At 41.7% G+C, this 23,691-nt stretch overlaps 1 protein-coding gene across 1 annotated transcript in view; it reads right to left on the bottom strand.

The window, feature by feature from the left end:
- LOC133535094 (calcium/calmodulin-dependent protein kinase type 1D-like) overlaps positions 1-14,205 on the bottom strand; it is a 510,841-nt gene extending 496,636 nt beyond the window's left edge. Inside the window, exon 1 of the mRNA XM_061874580.1 lies at positions 13,817-14,205. The gene's annotated coding sequence lies outside the window, so the exon portion shown is untranslated. The remainder of the gene's footprint in view (positions 1-13,816) is intronic.
- Between the last annotated feature and the right edge of the window lie 9,486 nt (positions 14,206-23,691).

Below are 23,691 nucleotides of genomic sequence, written 5' to 3' on the forward strand. Positions count from 1 at the left end.
GGAAAGTACATGCACTCTTTTACTACGAAGCCACGCTGTTCTAACACGTGGCTTGGCATTGTTTTGCTGAAATAAGCAGGGGCGTCCATGTTAACGTTGCTTGGATGACAACATATGTTGCTCCAAAACCTGAATGGACCATTCAGCATTAATGGTGCCTTCACAGATGTGTAAGTTACCTATGCCTTGGGCACTAATACACCCCCATACCATCACAGATGCTGGCTTTTGAACTTTGCGCCTATAAAAATCCGGATGGTTATTTTCCTCTTTGTTCGGGAGGACGTTACGTCCACAGTTTCCAAATAAAATTTGAAATGTGGACTCGTCAGACCACAGAACACTTTTCCACTTTGCATCAGTCCATCTTAGATGAGCTCGGGCCCAGCGAAGCCGGCGGCGTTCCTGGGTGTTGTTGATAAATGGCTTTGGCTTTGCATAGTAGAGTTTTAACTTGCACTTACAGATGTAGCAACCAACTGTAGTTACTGACAGTGGTTTTACGAATAATTGTATTCTGTTTATATTTAAATCTAACACAATTTCCCAGCTCATATGGAAACGGGGTTTGTATTTCCCCACGTGGACACAGCTGAAGATACTATACAGAAACACACATGCACACTACTGTGCATTGAAAACCCTCAACAGTGTACAAGAGGCTCTATTTTTCGGTGCATTTAACATTTAACAAACCCGCTTCAGCAATTAAAATATATCTTAAGTGGTACTAATCGAAATTAAAATAATTGTATCAAACAAATGAACATGAAAAAAATAAAGAAATACAATATTTTAACTCACAATTGGTATCAACCATCCGACTCCGTATAAGCCATTGGCACTGTCGTAGTCGGTTGATTTGTGTGAAAGTGGCGGGCATTTCCCCATTTCACTGCCGGTGTTGTGCGAAAATGAAATTACCTGCAAAACATGGATTTCCTTCGCGGGAGCGTGCACCGCTCGGTAATCCTGCATTGCTTAGCTTCGTCTGTCCACAGCGGATTACTAGGTGTAAGACAAAAACACTTTATCTTCGTAGTTATTTACCTGGGAGTTTTCTATGGCTTTTATGTTCCGGTGCCACTTCCTGTTTTTGAGACTTGTGATTGGATACTCACTTGGGGGTCCCAGCATTAGGCCAGCTAGAAGGCATTGCTGTCAACAACTCTTGATCTGATTGGCTGTCGCAATTGTCTGTCAACTCTATGTGTCCGTTCACTTACAGTGCAATGACGCCTGCATTGTTGATTCTGAAGACCCCGGGTAGATTTGGTACAGCATGGAAACATAAGCTATCTTAATTCTGATTGGATACAAAGTAAAACTAAAAACAACAGCATTGGAAGGAGCATAATATGACATGAAGAGATTATGAATACTTTTAGATATTTGGGGAAAGTAACTTCAAAAGTACTTTTATCTTTAATTGTGATCATGATTTCTGGTTCTGTTAGGCCAGCAGAGAAGGCCTAGCTGGCCCTGGCGACCCACCACTGCTTGATACCAGAACAACAATGAAGGAATTGAAGAATGTCCACAAATTCAACCAATCCCCACAATTTATGTGCGGCCTTACAATTTATGCCGAGAACTTCCCATATATTTTGGCCAATCAGCGTCATTTTCGCCAATGGAATTTGCAGGGCTGCAACGTTTCATAAAATGACAAGAGTGAGACTCAAGTTTAGTGTCATAATACATTCAAAAATTTGGTGCCTTTTTTTGCAATCGATTTAGCCCGTTTTAACATTGATATATACCTTAAGACCAATACCCTCACCTCCAGCAGCTCTCCCTGCACTGTGGCCACTGTTTGATTGAAACATGTTTTACAGTAGATGGGCGTGGGGACTGGAGCCTATTCCAGCCGAATTTGGGCGAAAGGCAGGGGAGACCCTGGACAAGTCCCCACATCCCAGACCGACGACATTCACACTCACATTTACACAATAGGGCCAATTTAGTGTCGCCAATACCGTGCTCTATATTATTTTATTCAACCCTGTCTTTTTAAAAATGTTTATATATTGCTTTGTACTCTACATGTTCCAAATGCAATCCTAAATAATCCTCTACTGCTAAACTAACCTATTCTTTCACTAACTTATTTTTCATTATTTCCCCTTTTCTATTATATTTCCTGCACTGTATGGGAAAAATACATTTTTAGTTGTATTGCAATTTGTAAATCGATTACTAAACATAAATAATTGACTATTTATTTGGGTGCGGCATGGTGTAGTGCAGTGGTTCTCAACCTTTTTTCAGTGATGTACCCTCTGTGAACATTTTTTTAATTCAAGTACCCCTAATAAGAGCAAAGCATTTTTGGTGGAAAAAAAGAGATAAAGATGTAAAATAGAGCACTATGTCATCAGTTTTTGATTTATTAAATTGTATAACAGTGCAAAATATTGCTCATTTGTAGTGGTCTTTCTTGAACTATTTGGGAACAAAGGATATACAAATAACTAAAAACTTGTTGAAAAAAACCCAAGTGATTCAATTATAAATAAAGATTTCTACACATAGAAGTAATCATCAACTTAAAGTGCCCCCTTTGGGGATTGTAATAGAGATCCATCTGGATTCATGAACTTAATTCTAAACATTTAAAAAAAAAAAAGAAATATTTAACATCAATATTTATGGAACATGGCCACAAAAAAATCTAGCAGTCAACACTGAATATTACATTTTTGTATTTTTGTTCACAGTTTATGAACTTACATTCATATCTTATTGAAGTATTATTCAATAAATATATTTATAAAGGATTTTTGAATTGTTGCTATTTTTAGAATATTTAAAAAAAATCTCACTTACCCCTTGGCATACCTTCAAGTACACCCAAGGGTATGTGTACCCCTATTTGGGAAACATTGGTGTAGTGGGTAGAGCGGCCGGCCAGAAACCTGAGGGTTGCAGGTTCGCTTCCCACCTATTGACATCCAAAAAATCGCTGCCGTTGTGTCCTTGGGCAGGACACTTCACCCTTTGCCCCCGGTGCCGCTCACACTGGTGAATGAGTGATGAATGAATGATTGGTGGTGGTCGGAGGGGCCGTAGGCGCAAACTGGCAGCCACGCTTCCGTCAGTCTACCCCAGGTCAGCTTTGGCTACTGATGTAGCTTACCACCACCAGGTGTGAATGAATGTTGAGTCACACTTCTCTTTGAGTGTCTAGAAAAGCATGATATAAATCTAAGTTATTTGTTTATTGTAAATTAAGTACTGCGGACAGTTCTAAAATGTGTCTGAGCCACCTCTTTAGGAGCTGGTCGGATCTAGTTTTGCACACCATCTATCCATCGTTTTTTTTACTGCTTGTCCCTCTTGGAGTCGTTGGGGGTGCTGGAGCATACCCCAGCTGCACTCGGGCAGGTACATACACTCTCCTTATAAATTTAAACTTTCATATAAAAAAAAAAAATTAAATCATTTTTCTCATTTACAACCAGAAATTTTCAATGTTATTTTATGTGGATATTTGTATAACTATATTGTGTATTTCAATAGAGCTCAACGTGGTTTATTTATTCTTTTTATTTAATAAAAGTGTAATTAATGAACACCTTTATGCCACAAAGTGTAGCATTAACTTTTATCTATATCAAGAAGAAAATGACCCCTGTGGAGCCCATCAAAATCCAGGTCCGGGAGGTGGCAGTAGTGGGGCAGTAGAAGAACTTCGAAGTCCACTTGAACAGCAGACTGGACAGGAAGGACAGCTGCAAAGCTGTATACAAGAAGCGCATGAGCCGACTCTTTTTTTTCCTGAGGAAGCTTAGGTCCTTTTTTTCCAAGATGGCGCTGCTGTAGTGGCTGCTGTTGGCAGGAGCTCTGTGCTCTTGTGTCATCCTTTTGTGTTTCCCTCTTGTTTTCATGTCTTATTATATTTTTTTGCCTTTTGGTCCGGGACCCTTTGGGACTGTGTGACAAGGGGTGGCACTTTTGTGACCTCTGTGGTGCTTTTTTTTGTGGACTTCTGGATCTGCCTCCCGGGAGCCTTTTGGCCATGGAGACCAGCTGCAGGGTCTCTGCTACACCAGAGTCTGTTTGGATGTACTGGAGGAGATGCGGATGAGGGGACAGGGCTGTGGAGCTAGCACTGAGCTACTGGGACAGAGAGGCTTCGCGGTGTCTTGGCTGGGTGAGCAGGTGTCGGACACCTCAGTCACCTTGGACGTATCCTCGCTCATCCATGCGGACTGGACACTGGCCGAGAGTGGAGTCGGCTGTCTTGGTTGCTTTGATGGGTCTGCTTCTGTCTCTGGCCATTCTCCCTCCACCTCAGCGTTGAACACCGCAGAGGCCACCACAGTGGATATGTTTCTTTATTCCAAGATGGCTGCTAAAGATGGAACATTTGGCAGAAATACCGGACAATTCCACAAACTTTATGGCTGGCTCACATCGTGGTCACTCCGTGATCACGTACGACCGCCAGACACTTCTGGATGTGGACACATCGGGCCGTTTTGGACCGATAGACACTTGCGTGCTAGACTTGCTAACTAGCATGGGATTACATCGGCGGCTACATCCAGCGGCCTGTGAAGCAGGGGAGTCTAGTAGCAGCGGGGGCCGTCTACGGAGCAGACGCCAGCGGTGTGATCGGAAACGCGGATGCCGAGCGGGGCTAAAAACAAAGCAGAAGGCTAATCCCCACAGAACACCACTTTCCTCCATCCCGAAGACGGATTTAGATGGAAAATGCGCGACTACTGGTCTGGGTAAGGAGTCTGTTAAATTAGAACAAGTTGTTTCTGCTTTGAGTGTTTCAGAGTTGGACATGTGTTTTACTGAGGTGGCTAACTATGATGCGTGCAGTTTATCAAAGCAACAAACAAACAATCGGAAAATCCCCGTTACTGAGGTGGCTAACCATGATGCGTGCAGTTTATCAAAGCAACAAACAAACAATCGGAAAATCCCCGTTACTGAGGTGGCTAACCATGATGCGTGCAGTTTATCAAAGCAACAATCAAACAATCGGAAAATTCCTGTCGTATCAATTCCTAGATATGGTCGTAACTATACTAAATGCACTGGGCATAATAAACACAACATTATTAATATTGCTACTACGGATAATTTGATCAAAAACTCCCTAAAACAGCCCACTACCTATAATATAGGTTTTTTAAACATAAGATCATTGTCTCCTAAAACGTTGTTAGTTAATGATATTATCAGAGACAACAATCTTAACGTCATCGGTCTCAGCGAAACCTGGCTTAAACCAAACGACTTTTTTGCGCTAAATGAGGCATGTCCTCCTAACTTTACACATGCGCATATTGCCCGTCCGCTCAAAAGGGGTGGGGGGGTCGCACTAATATACAACGAAAACTTTAACCTTAGTCCTAACATAAATAATAAATATAAATCGTTTGAGGTGCTTACTATGAGGTCTGTCACACCGCTGCCTCTACACCTGGCTGTTATCTACCGCCCCCCAGGGCCCTATTCGGACTTTATTAATGAATTCTCAGAGTTCGTTGCTGATCTAGTGACACACGCCGATAATATAATCATAATGGGGGACTTTAATATCCATATGAATACCCCATCGGACCCACCGTGCGTAGCGCTCCAGACTGTAATTGATAGCTGTGGTCTCACACAAATAATAAATGAACCCACGCATCGCAACGGTAATACGATAGACCTAGTGCTTGTCAGGGGCATCACCGTTTCCAAAGTTACGATACTCCCGTATACTAAAGTATTGTCCGATCATTACCTTATAAAATTCGAGGTTCAGACGCATGTTCGTCAAACTAATAATAATAATAACTGCTATAGCAGCCGCAACATTAATACAGCCACAACGACAACTCTTGCGGACCTACTGCCCTCGGTAATGGCACCATTCCCAAAGTATGTGGGCTCTATTGATAACCTCACTAACAACTTTAACGACGCCCTGCGCGAAACCATTGATAACATAGCACCGCTAAAGTTAAAAAAGGCTCCAAAAAAGCGCACCCCGTGGTTTACAGAAGAAACTAGAGCTCAGAAATTATTATGCAGAAAGCTGGAACGCAAATGGCGCACGACTAAACTTGAGGTGCACCATCAAGCATGGAGTGATGGTTTAATAACTTATAAACGCATGCTTACCTTAGCTAAAGCTAAATATTACTCAAATCTCATCCACCGTAATAAAAACGATCCTAAATTTTTGTTTAGTACGGTAGCATCGCTAACCCAACAAGGGACTCCTTCCAGTAGCTTAACCCACTCAGCTGATGACTTTATGCAATTCTTTAGTAAGAAAATTGAAGTCATTAGAAAGGAGATTAAAGACAATGCGTCCCAGCTACAACGGGGTTCTATTAACACTGACACGATTGCATATACGGCGGATACTGCCCTCCAAAATAGTTTCTCTCGTTTTGAGGAAATAACATTAGAGGAATTGTTACAACGTGTTAAGGGAATAAAACAGACAACATGTTTACTTGACCCTCTTCCTGGGAAACTGATCAAGGAACTCTTTGTATTATTAGGTCCATCAGTGCTAAATATTATAAACTTATCACTCTCCTCGGGCACTGTTCCCCTAGCATTCAAAAAAGCGGTTATTCATCCTCTTCTTAAAAGACCTAACCTCGATCCTGACCTCATGGTAAATTACCGACCGGTGTCTCACCTTCCCTTTATTTCAAAAATCCTTGAAAAAATTGTTGCGGAGCAGTTAAATGAACACTTAGCGTCTAACAATCTATGTGAAACCTTTCAATCCGGTTTCAGGGCAAATCACTCGACGGAGACAGCCCTCGCAAAAATGACTAATGATCTATTGCTAACGATGGATTCTGATGCGTCATCTATGTTGCTGCTCCTCGATCTTAGCGCTGCTTTCGATACCGTCGATCATAATATTTTATTAGAACGTATCAAAACACGAATTGGTATGTCAGACTTAGCCCTGTCTTGGTTTAACTCTTATCTTACTGATAGGATGCAGTGTGTCTCCCATAACAATGTGACCTCGGACTACGTTAAGGTAACGTGTGGAGTTCCCCAGGGTTCGGTCCTTGGCCCTGCACTCTTCAGCATCTACATGCTGCCGCTAGGTGACATCATACGCAAATACGGTGTTAGCTTTCACTGTTATGCTGATGACACCCAACTCTACATGCCCCTAAAGCTGACCAACACGCCGGATTGTAGTCAGCTGGAGGCGTGTCTTAATGAAATTAAACAATGGATGTCCGCTAACTTTTTGCAACTCAACGCCAAAAAAACGGAAATGCTGATTATCGGTCCTGCTAGACACCGAACTCTATTTAATAATACAACTCTAACATTTGACAACCAAACAATTAAACAAGGCGACACGGTAAAGAATCTGGGTATTATCTTCGACCCAACTCTCTCCTTTGAGGCACACATTAAAAGCGTTACTAAAACGGCCTTCTTTCATCTCCGTAACATCGCTAAAATTCGCTCCATTCTGTCCACTAAAGACGCTGAGATCATTATCCATGCGTTTGTTACGTCTCGCCTCGACTACTGTAACGTATTATTTTCGGGTCTCCCCATGTCTAGCATTAAAAGATTACAGTTGGTACAAAATGCGGCTGCTAGACTTTTGACAAGAACAAGAAAGTTTGATCACATTACGCCTGTACTGGCTCACCTGCACTGGCTTCCTGTGCACTTAAGATGTGACTTTAAGGTTTTACTACTTACGTATAAAATACTACACGGTCTAGCTCCATCTTATCTTGCCGATTGTATTGTACCATATGTCCCGGCAAGAAATCTGCGTTCAAAGGATTCCGGCTTATTAGTGATTCCCAAAGCCCAAAAAAAGTCTGCGGGCTATAGAGCATTTTCCGTTCGGGCTCCAGTACTCTGGAATACCCTCCCGGTAACAGTTCGCGATGCCACCTCAGTAGAAGCATTTAAGTCTCACCTTAAAACTCATTTGTATACTCTAGCCTTTAAATAGACTCCCTTTTTAGACCAGTTGATCTGCCGTTTCTTTTCTTTTTCTTCTATGTCCCACTCTCCCGTGTGGAGGGGGTCCGGTCCGATCCGGTGGCCATGTACTGCTCGCCTGTGTATCGGCTGGGGACATCTCTGCGCTGCTGGTCCGCCTACGCTTGGGATGGTTTCCTGCTGGCTCCGCTGTGAACGGGACTCTCGCTGCTGTGTCTTGGATCCTCTTTGGACTGGACTCCCGCGACTGTGTTGTATCCATTGTGGATTGAACTTTCACAGTATCATGTTAGACCCGCTCGACATCCATTGCTTTCCTCCTCTCTAAGGTTCTCATAGTCATCATTGTCACCGACGTCCCACTGGGTCATTATTGTCACCAATGTCCCACTGGGTGTGAGTTTTCCTTGCCCTTATGTGGGCCTACCGAGGATGTCGTGGTGGTTTGTGCAGCCCTTTGAGACACTAGTGATTTAGGGCTATATAAGTAAACATTGATTGATTGATTGATACTTTTTATTCATAGCTGTATGTAGAAGTGTCTGGTTGCATCAGCTGCTTTAATGTCTTTAATGTCCTCTGTGTTCTTTGATGTTTGATGTTTCCCTCTTACACACATGGAAGAGGGATGTGTACTATGGCTATGAGTTGTTGTTGTGTTTTTTTTTTGTTTTTGTTTTTTCCCCTTGGCCTCAGTCTGCACCCCCACTCCAGGGCCTAGGCTAAGACCGATTTTTTAATTTTATTTTAATCTTCTATTTTTTTCTTTCCCACCCACCCCCCCACCCCCCTTGTTTACCTGTATGTCATCTTTTTTGTAAGGGGCGCTGGAAGCCGGCAGACCCGTCAGCGATCCTGTTATGTCTCCCTGTAATGTTTGTCTAAACTTGAATGGGATTGTGCTGAAAACTGTAATTTTCCTGAAGGAACTCTCCTGACGGAATAAATAAAGTACTATCTATCTATTAATGTGTGCAGCAAACTGTTAGAGATCTTTTAATCAGTCTGTTGTGGCCAGTGCCCTGTACTTTGCAGTGGTTTGTTGGGGGAGCAGCCCCAGCAAAAGGGACTTAAACAGGATTGACAAACTGATCCGGAAAGGCGGCCAAACTATTGGCACGCAGTTGGAGGCGTTTGTGTCGGTGAGGGACAGGAGGACACTGGACAAACTGCTCGCCATCATGGACAATCCTGCCCACCCACTCCACCAGACAACTGAGAGACAGCGGAGCTCTTACTCCAACCGGCTTCGTTCCCACAGTGTTCTATTCAAGAACTCCTTCATTCCGCACTCCATCCAGCTGTATAATCACTCCCCATACAGCAATAGATGATACCTGTCTATCACCTGACACCTTCTTTGTTAGTCACCTCTCTTTGTTTATAATGTATATTTTCTGCTGGATCTACTCTCAATTTTATGCTGCAGCTGTTACATATACTGCAGTATTGTACATGGTAATTGTTATGTTGAACTGAATTGAAGTATTTATTTCAAACCTGCAAAGTTCAAAAACAATTTTTTTTTTTACATCTTGGCAGAGACATTTGTGCAAGGCTTGAAAAGGGGTTGGATGATGCAGATGCCTATAATATCCCAACCCTTCTCACTCATTCCACATGTAACACTAAACAATATACTACAAAAACAATACCATACAAACAAAAACAAGAACAACTCCTGTACACTAACAATACAATAGTACCACTGTTAGTATGAGACAAAACACACACACACACACACACAGGCCCAACACTCTCTGACCATACACCTCTCTCCCATCGCTCTGTGCTGAGGGCATCACTCTCTTTCCTCCTCCTACTACTTCTGTACTTCTTTTTTAACTAGTATTTTAAATTGAATGATGTTAGAACACGTTTTTAATTTGTCCCCTAAGTTGTTCCACTGAGTGACGCCACGCACGGAAATGCACATTGATTTTAAAGTTGTGCTAAATTTAAGCAAATATAATTTGTTGTCTGCGATAAGGTGGTGACTTGTCCAGGGTGTAACCCGCCTTCCGCCCGATTGTAGCTGAGATAGGCACCAGGGACCCCAAAAAGGGAACAAGCGGTAGTAAATGATGGCTGTATATATAATATGTAAATTTTACATATGTTTTATATTTCGACTATCGTACATTTTTAGTCATTTTCAGTCTTTATTACTGCATTAATTATCCTTTCCATCCTTACCCTTTCCAGCCTTAGTAACTGAGCTACTGTGTGGAACAATTTCCCATTTGAATCAATAAAATTTGTCCAAGTCGAAGTCATTATTTTATTGGTGTAATAAAATACATTAGAAATTCGCAGGTGCACATTGTGGACGTGTGCAATCAGTATATATGAAAAAAAAATTCAAGTCAAACTATGTGACAGCTGTTTTTGAAATATAGGTTTATACACATGCAATGAAGTGTTGCACCGCTCGATGGCAGCAACGGCATCGGGGGATGTGTTGCTTCCTCCACATAATCCTAGGTTATTGTGCTGCACACTAATGATATATGATGATGATAATGATGATGATAGTCTTTAACCAGCACGCCAAGACGACAGTCCTTCAAATTTGAGGATCCTGTTGCCGCTGGGAAGCCAACCAAAACTTAATGGCAATGTAAACATATGTGAGCTGACAAAAAAAAATCCACAAAAAAGGCCTGCTGTTCTTTTGCTGACCTGTACTTGGGTGCAGTGTGGTCAGCTGGGATTTTTTTTTTTTTTTTTTGCTCCACTGACTTTTACAGTGCTGCTTTTCAGTATCAAGACCAACCCCTTTTCTCTGAGGACCACCCGGTTCCATCACATGTTTGTGTGTGTGTGTAAATTAATTATTATGAGACAAAAAGTTGTTTCATGGTTACTTCACCGCTATGGTCACATTCTCATTTATTCATTCTTTTGTTTTATTTTTTATCTTTTTTTTTTCATTATTATTTTTTGAAGGGCTTCACGGTGGGAGAGGGGTTAGTGCGTCTGCCTCACAATACGAAGGTCCTGAGTAGTCAGGGTTCAATCCCGGGCTCGGGATCTTTCCGTGTGGAGTTTGCATGTTCTCCCCGTAAATGCGTGGGTTCCCTCCGGGTACTCCGGCTTCTTCCCACCTCCAAAGACATGCACCTGGGGATAGGTTGATTGGCAACACTAAATTGGCCCGAGTGTGTGAATGTGAGTGTGAATGTTGTCTGTCTATCTGTGTTGGCCCTGCGATGAGGTGTCGACTTGTCCAGGGTGTACACCGCCTTCGGCACGATTTTAGCTGAGATAGGCACCAGCGCCCCCCGTGACACCAACGGGAGTAAGCGGTAGAAAATGGATGGATGGATGGATAGTTTTCTTTTTATTTATTTTGCATGTTTTCCATTTTTTAAGTATTGGTTCAAGCACCATTTAAAAACCATCACCATTTTAAAGTAGCTATTTGGTAGTATTGGTATGGCTTTTGCCATCCGAGTAACAGCTGCTGTGTCCTTGGGCAAGACACTTCACCCACCTGCTCCCAGTGCCACCCACTCAGGTTTAAAAATGCAACTTAGATCATGGGTTTCACTATGCAAAGCGCTTTGAGTCACTAGAGAAAAGCGCTATATAAATATATTTCACAATTCCCTTCCTTGATACAAATGCCCCAACTTCCAAGTTTTTTAGGTTGAGAGCTGTCTCAGGTAAATGTTAAGCTTTAGATTAGGAACAAAAAATAGTGTTACAAGCCTCCCCACCACAAGTTGGCATAGTGAATGTTACAGTGAATCCCGTAAATGACGCCGCAAATTTGCGGTTTTACTTGCGTGCATTAGCGTATAGCTAGAGATGGATATTACTTTGATTTTTCCAAGCATCGTAGGAAAGTGAGTGTGAAAGGCAGTGCCTCGAACGGGGCTCGGCAACCATTCGGCTCTTTAGCGCCGCCCTAGTGGCTCTCTGGAGCCTTTTCAAAAAACAATGAGGGGGAAAAAATATATTTTTTGTGATAATATGGTTTCTGTAGGAGGACAAACATGACACAAACCTCCCTAATTGTTATAAAGCACACTGTTTATATTAAACATGCTTGACTGATTGTAAATAATGTAAATAATTCAATGTAAATACTCTGATGATTAACTTGTGTGATGACTATTATGCTGATAGTATATATTCGTACCATGAATTGATTAACGTGGACATTGACTTAAACAGGTTGAAAAACCTAATTGGGTGTTACCATTTCGTGGTCAATTGTACAGATAATGTACTTTACTGTGCAATCTACTAATAAAAGTTTCAATCAATCAATCACTGTGTGAATGGCTTCCTGCCGTCATCGTGCGGGTTGCATGGACCATCAAGGAAGGACATGCTTTTGCAGGTATGACTCTTGTTTATTTTTTCAAATAGCACAAGCTTTGTCTTTTGGTCGGATCGCTTTTCAGCTGCTGCGCTCCTGCTCGCTCCTTGCCCGCTTTCAGCCGGCTGCGTCTTCGTCGCTGTCTTCGGCTCGCTCTTGGTTGTTCTCGCTCTTCAGGTTCTGTTGCTGGTTCTCCTACTCCTTCTGCCTTGATCCCTCCTCCTTCTCCCTTTTTATTCAGCAGGAGGAGATGCATTAATTGTGTGCCGGTGTGTGTGTCACGCACCTGATTTAGATTGTGACGGCGTCGCTTCCAGCAAGCCCCGCCTCTCTGCTCCGCCGCATCCTCCGCCTCCTTGCCGCCATCTTGGGCAGGGCTGCTGCAGCTTGCCCTGCCCTGCCATTGGCCCGTCGGCTGCGCCTCTCCACACACTGATTCGAGTATTTAGCGAGCGCCGTTTTGTCCTGCTAATTTTGGCGGTCCTTGAACTCACCGTAGTTTGTTTGAATGTATTACTTTCCCCTACTTTTCAATGACGTGTTTTATGCCACTCCTTTTTCTGTCTCATTTTGTCCACCAAACGTTTAACGTTGTGCATGAATGCACAGAGGTGAGTTTTGTTGATATTATTGACTTGTGTGGAGTGCTCATCAGACATATTTGGTCACTCCATGACTGCAAGCTAATCGATGCTAACATGCTATTTAGGGTAGCTGTATGTACATATTGCATCATTATGCATCATTTGTAGGTGTATTTGAGCTCATTTAGTTTCCTTTAAGTCTTCTTAATTCAATTTATATCTCATGACACACTATCTGTATGACTTTTATTTTTTTGCGGCTCCAGACAGATATTTTTATTTTTTTGTATTTTTGGTCCAATATGGCTCTTTCAAGATTTTGGGTTGCCAACCCCTGGCCTAGGAGATGATTGAAACTTTTATTAGTAGATCGTACAGTACAGTACATATTCCGTACAATTGACCACTAAATGGTAACACCCGAACAAGTTTTTTAACTTGTTTAAGTCGGGGTCCATGTTAATCAATTCATGGTATGGTATTCATGATATTCAAATAATTCAAATAATTAAAGAAATACATCATCAAAAACATGACAGCGTGTAGCCAGGATGGTCGTCTAGGGGGAAACCTGATGACAATTCGAATAAATATACTCATTCAAATGAATTTGAATTAATAAACAAAGTGTTGCGATCTGTGACTCAGATCTTCACATGTTTATTTTTCCATCTTTGTTTCATTCTCTTCTGACCCACTTACTTCCTGTTTAGTCCGTTACCATGGTTACACATTGATTTCACCTGCTCCTCGTTTTCTACACACCTGGTTCTCCTTGATTTCTCCCTATATAAGCTTTCCTCTTTTCTTTGTTCAGTCTCGGATCCTAATTTGCCCACGCGCAACAGTGACGACTCTCGACCTTCATCTTTGTATGTATATTCTCGCTAGCTTTTACGCTAAGCCATTTGTTTATTTAATAAATCCATTTATAACTTACCTTGTTGTGTTCATCGCTTCGACGCATCCCCGGAAGAACCAATCCGGCATTACAATGCCACACAAGCGTCACAGTAGGATCCGAGCATCAAAATGTTTTTCCGCGTCGAAACCACGGGAGGAACCCTTCGACTTGGGTTTGTGGTTGGAGCTCGTGGCTTGGGAGCAGGAAAGACTCGACTGTGGGCCTGAAGTCCCCTCCGAAGCCGTTCGCGCTGCCCCGAAGAGGCGGGGGGTCCAGTGGAGAGGTCCCCCGCACGGCAGTAATGTTCCAGCACCACTTATTCCTCCCCATGGACACAGCAAGTTTCACCCCGTCCAGGATTCACCCGTCATTACCGGTAATCCTGCTTGTTTTTTTTCAAATCATTCCTTAAGCTGCCATGACATTTTTTCTGACACAAGCGATGACGTCAATTGGGGAACGCCCACCGGTGACGCAACACCGGCCTCTGTTGATGACATTTTTTCAGAAGATTTTTATATTGTGGACAGTACTTTTCATTCCCAACCTTTTTCGAATACCAATAACATTTATGATAAAATACGTAATTATCAGGATATTTTTTCTCATTATTCTAGTCAACCTCAGTCACCTAGTTTTTCTCCTACACCTCCTTTAAAACCTCATTCTCCGGCCAAGTCCAAGGTGTTTCCTCCCTTTTCTAAAGGAAATTCTGGACAAATTAAAGGGGAGGAGTCGGCCCGCCTCCAAGCCTCCCACCACCCTCCCTTAAGGTCAGTCCCTGACCATAGGGAACGGGTCTGGGATCCCCGTCTGGAGGAAGGGGCTATGACCTATAGCTGTGCTACGGAGGTAGCACAGATACTACCCTCTAAACCACAGCCACCATGTAGACCTCCTCCACCTGTTTTTCCCCTGGCCAAGTCTCAACGGCCTTGTAGACCTCCTCTACCTGATTTTCCCCCGGCCAAATCTCAACGGCCTTGTAGACCTCCTCCACCTGTTTTTCCCCCGGCCAAGTCTCAACGGCCTTGTAGACCTCCTCCACCGGTGTTCGGACTCGCGAGGTCATTACCTCCAGCACATCCTCCACCACCGGTGTTCTGCACTGCTCCCAGTCTGGTTCTCACACCAGCACATGACTCTCGCCTGGTTTTCAAGCCAGCACTAGACTCCCACCTGGTTCTCACACCAGCCTCCGACCCAGAACTGGTTCTCATACCAGTTACAGACTTTAGCCTGGAGCCCACTCCAGTACCAGCTCCAGAGCTGGAGCCTACTCCAGTACCAGCTCCACGCCGCCAAGCGCCGGTACCAGCTCCACGCCGCCAAGCGCCGGTACCAGCTCCGCGCCGCCAAGCACCGCCGACGACGGGGCTGGAGCCCACACCAGCGTCGACGACGGGGCTGGAGCCCACACCAGCGTCGACGACGGGGCTGGAACCTTCACCTATGTCGACAGGGCTGGAGCCCACTCCAGTGCCAGCTCCTCGACAAGCGCCGGTACCAGCTCCACGCCGCCAAGCACTGCCGACGAAGAAGCTGGAGCCCACACCGGCGCCGACGATGAGGCTGGAGCTCACACCAGTCACGACTCCTGCGGCTCCCAGGCCGCCTCCGACGACTCCTGCGGCTCCCAGGCCGCCTCCGACGACTCCTGCGGCTCCCAGGCCGCCTCCGACGACTCCTGCGGCTCCCAGGCCGCCTCCGACGACTCCTGCGGCTCCCAGGCCGCCTCCGACGACTCCTGCGGCTCCCAGGCCGCCTCCGACGACTCCTGCGGCTCCCAGGCCGCCTCCGACGACTCCTGCGGCTCCCAGGCCGCCTCCGACGACTCCTGCGGCTGCAGCACCCGCATCATCCTCGCCAGCTGCAGCACCCGCATCATCCTCGCCAGCTGCACTCGGGCCTGCTTTGGCTGCAGTCCCCGCACCCTCGTCTGCTGCTTCCAAGCCTGCTGGGATTTCGGTGCTGAGGCGTCGTCCACCACGTCGATCACGGGCGTGGCCTCTGCGAGGTCATCCTCCTCGCCAGACACTCCCTCCTCCATGTCGGCCACGGATGTGGCCGTGCCCGGGTCGTCCGCCTCGCCGGGCACCTCATCCTGCGATGCGGCCACTAATGTGGCCTTTTCGAGGTCGCCCGCCAAAACTTTTTCGGCAGCGGCGTTCCATCCGCCGCCGCCACTTGACTTGTCCTCGGTGGATTCGGGGACACACGACTTGGCGACCCTCCACCGTGGCCTCCCTCCGCCCTCCCTTCGTTTGTGGACTCTGTTTTTGGGGAGGGGGTTCAAGTTGTTTCTTATTTGTTTTTGTTTTCTTTGAGACATCTGGAATCTGTCTTTTTGGGGGGGGGAATACTGTTGCGATCTGTGACTCAGATCTTCACATGTTTATTTTTCCATCTTTGTTTCATTCTCTTCTGACCCACTTACTTCCTGTTTAGTCCGTTACCATGGTTACACATTGATTTCACCTGCTCCTCGTTTTCTACACACCTGGTTCTCCTTGATTTCTCCCTATATAAGCTTTCCTCTTTTCTTTGTTCAGTCTCGGATCCTAATTTGCCCACGCGCAACAGTGACGACTCTCGACCTTCATCTTTGTATGTATATTCTCGCTAGCTTTTACGCTAAGCCATTTGTTTATTTAATAAATCCATTTATAACTTACCTTGTTGTGTTCATCGCTTCGACGCATCCCCGGAAGAACCAATCCGGCATTACAATGCCACACAAGCGTCACACAAAGCCCAAAGTTGTACAGTTTTCTAATTCCATAAATTCAACAACCCTGGGCCCCTTTCTAAAAATGGGTTGGTCCACATCGCGGTTCTTCATCCCGCCATGGTTCCTCATTGCAATTAAGTGAGTGCGAGCAAACTCCAGCAGGGTTAGGATGTCCCCCAAAAAGCACAAGTCAGACATCAGAAGAGAGTTGGGAAGGAGGCCAGGAGTAGAAGCAACACCGCAGGGGCCCAGGACGTTAAAAAAGTTATTTCTAAAAGGTGAGCAACGTTCCGGTCTGCACTTCTGCAATTACGCACTGGTCAGTGGCCTTGTGGTTAGAGTGGTTAGAGACTGGGAGGTCGTGAGTTCAAACCCCGGCCGAGTCATACCAAAGACTATAAAAATGGGACCCATTGTCTCTCTGCTTGGCACTTAGCTTCAAGGGTTGGATTTGGGGGTTGAATCACCAAATGATTTCCGAGCACAGCCACCGCTGCTGCTCACTGCTCCCCTCAACTCCCAGGGGGTGGAACAAGGGGATGGGTCAAATGCAGAGGGTAATTTCACCACACCTCGTTTGTGTGTGTGTGACGAACTCATGTGTCCTCTGCGCAGAGCAAATAATATGGAGCGCACAAAATCAAATCCAATCGGAACTTTTAACAAAATACACTCATAACATTATTTCTGTAGGATTTTGCAATGCAACTATGTGAGCGACAGGAGACACCAAGCTGCCCTAACAGATAAAACAATGTTCATCAACACTGTGCAATTATTGTAATGTAGGAGTCACCAACCTTTTTGAAACCAAGAGCTACTTCTTGGGTACTGATTAATGCGAAGGGCTACCAGTTTGATACACACTTAAATAAATTGCCAGAAATAGCCAATTTGCTCAATTTACCTTTAATTAATTAATCTATATATATATATATATATATAAAAAATGGGTATTTCTGTCTGTCCTTTCGTCGTACATTTTTTTTCCTTTTACGGAAGGTTTTTTGTAGAGAATAAATGATGAAAAAAACACTTAATTGAACGGTTTAAAAGAGGAGAAAACACGAAAAAATGAAAATAAAATTTTGAATCATAGTTTATATTCAATTTTGACTCTTTAAAATTCCACCGAAAAAAATGGAGAAAAACTAGCTAATTCGAATCTTTTTGAAAAAAATTAAAAAAGAATTTACGGAACATCATTAGTAATTTTTCCTGATTAAGATTAATTTAAACATTTTGATGACATGTTTGAAATAGGTTAAAATCCAGTCTGCACTTTGTTAGAATATATAATAAATGGGACCAAGCTATATTTCTAACGAAGACAAATCATTATTTCTTCTAGATTTTCCAGAATAAAATTTTTAAAAGAAATTCAAAAGACTTTGAAATAAGAGTTACATTTGATTCTACAGATCTTTTAGATTTGCCAGGATCATTTTCTTTTAGTTTTAATCATAATAAGTTCGAAGAAATATTTCACAAATATTCTTCGTCGAAAAATCAGAAGCTAAAATGAAGAATTAAATTAAAATGTATTTATTATTCTTTACAATAAAAAAAATACTTGAACATTGATTTATGCTGTCAGGAAAGAAGAGGAAGTAATTTAAAAGGTAAAAAGGTTTATGTGTTTAAAAATCCTAAAATCATTTTTAAGGTTGTATTTTTTCTCTAAAATTGTCTTTCTGAAAGTTATAAGAAGCAAAGTGAAAGAATAAATGAATTTATTTAAACAAGTGAAGACCAAGTCTTTAAAATATTTTCTTGGATTTTCAAATTCTATTTGAGTTTTGTCTCTCTTATAATTAAAAATGTCGAGCAAAGCGAGACCAGCTTGCTAGTAAATAAATAACATTTTAAAAAATAGAGGCAGCTCACTAGTAAGTGCTATTTGAGCTATTTTTAGAAAGGGCCAGCGGGCTACTCAACCTGGTGCCCGCGGGCACCGCGTTGGTGACCCCTGTTGTAAGGTCTGTTGAGACGTTTTAAGGAGGACATGAATTAAATTGATCACTTCCTAGAAGAAAATCTGTTTGTTTGGCCGTAACTACACCAAAAACATGTGTAAAAGCTTTTATCTATCAAAACTGGTTATTTTTATGAACCCACTACCTACGCACGCTAGTTTTCCAATTAGCTTAAGAGACTACATTAGTCCATAGTAAAGTCGTGGTGAATTTACTGGGAATTTGTGAAACTGAAAAGATACAAAAAGAATGCCATTGTAAGTTAATAATATTAACACAAACACTCGTAAACGTGTTATCTTATTAGCTAATGCTAACAACGCTTGCTTGAGTACATTACAATAGCACGTAAAAATATGCATGAAAACACCCCTACAGACATCACACGGAATGGTTTAGTAAGTATAAATAGTTTTAAGTATAATGTAAAACTTACAAACATTGCTCGGAGTGATGAAAGAAGAATCCATAAGAGTAGAACGCTATGGACAACTAAGAGACGGAACGGCACCTTTATATTTCCTGATGAAAGCTCTAACAAAAGGGCACTGAAGCACCTGCAGTGAGCAAACTCGTCCAGAAAATGGTGCCATAGCACAAACAACAATACACAATTTTAGGGTCTTTTTTAAATTTATTTTTATTTTTTCAACTATTTGCATTATAGCCGTCAGCCAAGAAAAATCCATTTTATAAGCTGCAGGGTCCAAAGCCTCGGAACAAAGTAGGGGCTTATATTATATGGAGGAGCTGGTGATGGTGTGTTTGACGGAGAAGGAGCTACTTTAGAGGTACACTGTCCAAGGTGAATGCAGTACAATATTATTACATTACTTAAAACCACTGTACTTGTTTGTACTACATTACATTTTATTGTTGCTACTGTATATAATGTGTATTATCTAAAAATGTGTTTTTGTCTTTCAAAAGGCACGATACATGTTAAAATTGTGATCTGTTGGGGCCCAATTTTTCGCTTAATTGATTTTATTTTTTAATCAGTGGGAGATGCTGTTTTGTAATTTGAGTTTTTTCAGGTAGGAACTGCGTCACAGAAGCAGTTAAACTGGTAAACTAATGCTTCAATCTGCTGAAGAGGAATTTATGGTGCATTATTCAAGGTGGTCGGTTATCCTCCCACTTTTCCCTGCCATTGTTTGGACTTCCTGTCTGCCCCTGACTTGTGCTGGTGTCATGTTCAGGAAGAAAGAGTTTAAAGGACAAAAATGAGGGAAAGCAGACTAGTTCTTTGTTCCCATTGTCCCCCCCCCCCTCCCCACACTCCCTGCCCTGCTTTTGCCATTTATTGGCTCTGAGGGAGGAGAGGGAGGAGACCCCCGTGACACCAAAAGGTGAGTCAGCAAACATTTTTGTCAAACAAACAGCGGAAAACGTCTCACTTCCACCTCGCTGCCGTCATGGGGTGCTAAAAAGTACTGTCAGGATCTTTTCTCCGCACGAACGTGCATGACTTTTAAGAGTTCAACATCTTATAAGTTACCTGTTTTTTTACAGAGCACAAATAAGTAGAAAATATGGGTGTTAACTCACTAAAACCAGTATATCAACACAATATAACTTGTATTTTAATGTAGTATAACCAGTATGTTACCCCAGCGTACGTTTTAAACCAGTAGAACTAGTATGTTTAAGGACTATGTTAACCAATAGATGTTTGAATCCAATACAACCAGTTTATTAACCAAATATAACCAGTATGTTAACCCAGTATAACCAATTTGTCAACCCAGTATGTCTTTTAGGCCAGTACAGCCAGTTTGTTAACACAGTATAACTGGAATGTAAACCCAGCATATGATTGAATCCAATACAACCATTATGTTATTTCAGTATAACCATTGAGTAAACCCAGTATGTGTTTTAACTCAGTACGAGCAGTATGTTAACCGAGTCTAACCAGTAATATTATTCGGCATAATTTCCCCTGGGCATCAATAAAGTTTGTCTAAGTCTAAGCAGTATATCAACACAACATACAGTAACTAGCATCTTAATGCAGTATAATCAGTATGTTAACCCAGTATATGTTTGAAACCAGTAGAACTGGTATGTTTAACCACAACATTACCCAATATGTTTGAATTCAGTATGACCCGTGTAATAACCCAATATAACCATTATGTTAACCCAGTATATGTTTGAATCCAATACAAACAGTATGTTGATCTAGTAAAACTATTATGTTAACTCAGTATAACCAATATGTTAACCCAGTATGTCTTTTAGGCCAGTACAGCCAGTATGTTAACACAGTATAACTGGAATGTAACCCCAGCATATGATTGAGTCCAATACAACCATTATGTTAATCCAGTATAACCATTGTGTGAACACAGTATGTGTTTTAACTCAGTACAAGCAGTATGTTAACCGAGTCTTACCAGTAATATTATTCAGTACCTTAAAGAGTATACTTTCCCCTGGGCATCAATAAAGTGTGTCTAAGTCTAAGCAGTATATCAATACAATATAACTAGTATTTTAACGCAGTATAACCAGTATGTTAACCCAGCATATGTTTTAAACCAATATAACTAGTATGTTTAACCACTCTAGTATGTTTAACCACTATATTAACCAATATATGTTTGAATCCAGTATAACCAGTACATTAAGCCAACATAACCAGTATAAGCCTGTATATGTTTGGATCCAATACTAACAGTTTGTTGATGCAGTATAACCAGTATGTTAACTCAGTATAACCAATATGTTAATCCAGTATGTATTTTAGACCAGTACAGCCAGTATGTTAACACAGTATAACCGCAATGTAAACCCAGCATATGATTGAATCCAATACAACCATTATGTTAATCCAGTATAACCGTAAACCCAGTATTGTTTTAACTCAGTACAAGCAGTATGTTAACCAAGTCTAACCAGTATTATTAACCCGTTAAAACCAGTATGTTAATCAGGATGTTAACAAGTATAATTTCTTTTGGGCATCAATATAGTTTGTCTAAGTCAGGAGTCACCAACGCGGTGCCCGTGGGCACCAGGTCGCCCGTAAGGACCAGATGAGTCGCGCGCTGGCCTGTTCTAAAAATAGCTCAAATAGCAGCACTTACCAGTGAGCTGCCTCTGTTTTTTAAATTGTATTTCTTTACTAGCAAGCTGGTCTTGCTTTGCTCGACATTTTTGATTCTAAGAGACAAAACTCAAGTAGAATTTGAAAATCCAAGAAAATATTTTAAAGACTTGGTCTTCACTAGTTTAAATAAATTCATTTATTTTTTTAACTTTGCTTCTTATAACTTTCAGAAAGACCATTTTAGACAAAAAATGCAACTTTAAAAATGATTTTAGGATTTTTAAACACATATACCTTTTTACCTTTTAAATTTTCCTCTTCTTTCCTGACAATTTAAATCAATGTTCAAGTATTTTTTTTATTGTAAAGAATAATAAATACATTTTAATTTAATTCTTCATTTTAGTTTCTGTTTTTTCGACGAAGAATATTTGTGAAATATTTCTTCAAACTTTTTATGATTAAAATTCAAAAATCTAGAAAATCTTTAGAATCAAATTTAAATCTTATTTCAAAGTCTTTTGAATTTCTTTTACAATTTTGGTTCTGGAAAATCTACAAGAAATAATGATTTGTCTTTCTTAGAAATATAGCTTGTTCCCATTTGTTATATATTCTAACAAAGTGCAGATTGGATTTTAACCTATTTAAAACATGTCGTCAAAATTCTAAAATTAATCTTAATCAGGAAAAATTACTAATGATGTTCCATAAATTCTTTTTTTAATTTTTTCAAAAAGATTCGAATTACCTAGTTTTTCTCTTCTTTTTTCAGTTGAATTTTGAATTTAAAAGAGTCGAAATTGAAGATAAACTATGTTTCAACATTTAATTTTTTATTTTTTTCCTGTTTTCTCCTCTTTTAAACCGTTCAATTAAGTGTTTTTTCATCATTTATTCTCTACAAAAAACCTCCCGTAAAAGGAAAAAAAATGTACGACAGAATGACAGACAGAAAAACCTTTTTTTAAAAATATACATAGAATTATTTATTAAAGGTAAATTGAGCAAATTGGCTATTTCTGGCAATTCATTTAAGTGTGTATCAAACTGGTAGCCCTTTGCATTAATCAGTACCCAAGAAGTAGCTCTTGGTTTCAAAAAGGTTGGTGACCCCTGGTCTAAGTCTTAGCAGCATGTTAACCCAATATAACCAGTATGTTAACCCAGTATATGTTTTAAAACAGTACAAGCAGTATGTTACCCATTAAAACCAGTACGTTAACCAGTAGGTTAAAAAGTATAATTTCTCTTGGGCGTCGATAAAGTTTGTCTAAATCCAAGCAGTATGTTAACCCAGTATAACCAGTATGTTAACCCAGTATATGTTTTAACACAGTATAAGCAGTCTGTAAATATCCCACAGACATGCATGCACCTGGGGATAGGTTGATTGGCAACACTAAATTGGCCCTAGTGTGTGTATGTTGTCTGTCAATGTGTGTTGGATGGCCTCATGGCCTTCATTCCTCACACTGTGAAAACACTTTGACGCTTTGTTATCTGTCGTCTTTTGCACTGTGACGCCCTGGCTTGGCAACACAGGCCTGAGGAACCAGAGACAGTTGATGCCCAATGCCTGCCAATAAGACAACAATAAATGCCACGTTTAAGTATGGGCTCCAAGAAGAAGCCTATCACAAGTCTTGAAGAAAAGAGTAGAAGGCAAAGTAGTCATTGAGTTGTGTAAAGCATTGATTGTGTCTGCTGCTCCTCTGATAAGACAAAAGTGTGTTTGTTGCTAGAAACTATCTTTGGACTCACATCGCTGTTCCTTCGCTACAAAGTCAGGCCTGCGGATGCTTCCTTTGCCACTAATTGTAGATTGTAAAGCGACGATACAACACAGTAGCAATCACGACCTTCAAAATGCACGCATTTCATGCTTGGAGGACATGAACATTTTTAGAACTCATCCTTACAGAATATCATAAATATGCCTTAAAGGCCTTGCAATAAGTTGGTGATGTCACATATGAGACTTCAGCCAATTCTGCAATATTTCAAAGTAGCTTTCAACAATTTGGTCTTTTTCCATCATTTTAAATATGTCTCATATGTCCAACAATATTCCAAATCCTACATAGCCAGGGGTGTGTTTTACCATGTGTAGTGAAGCCTACCCCTGTGGCCTCAAAACAGTGGC

Source organism: Nerophis ophidion, linkage group LG16 (genome assembly GCF_033978795.1).
Source record: "Nerophis ophidion isolate RoL-2023_Sa linkage group LG16, RoL_Noph_v1.0, whole genome shotgun sequence".
NCBI classification, from domain to species: domain Eukaryota; kingdom Metazoa; phylum Chordata; class Actinopteri; order Syngnathiformes; family Syngnathidae; genus Nerophis; species Nerophis ophidion.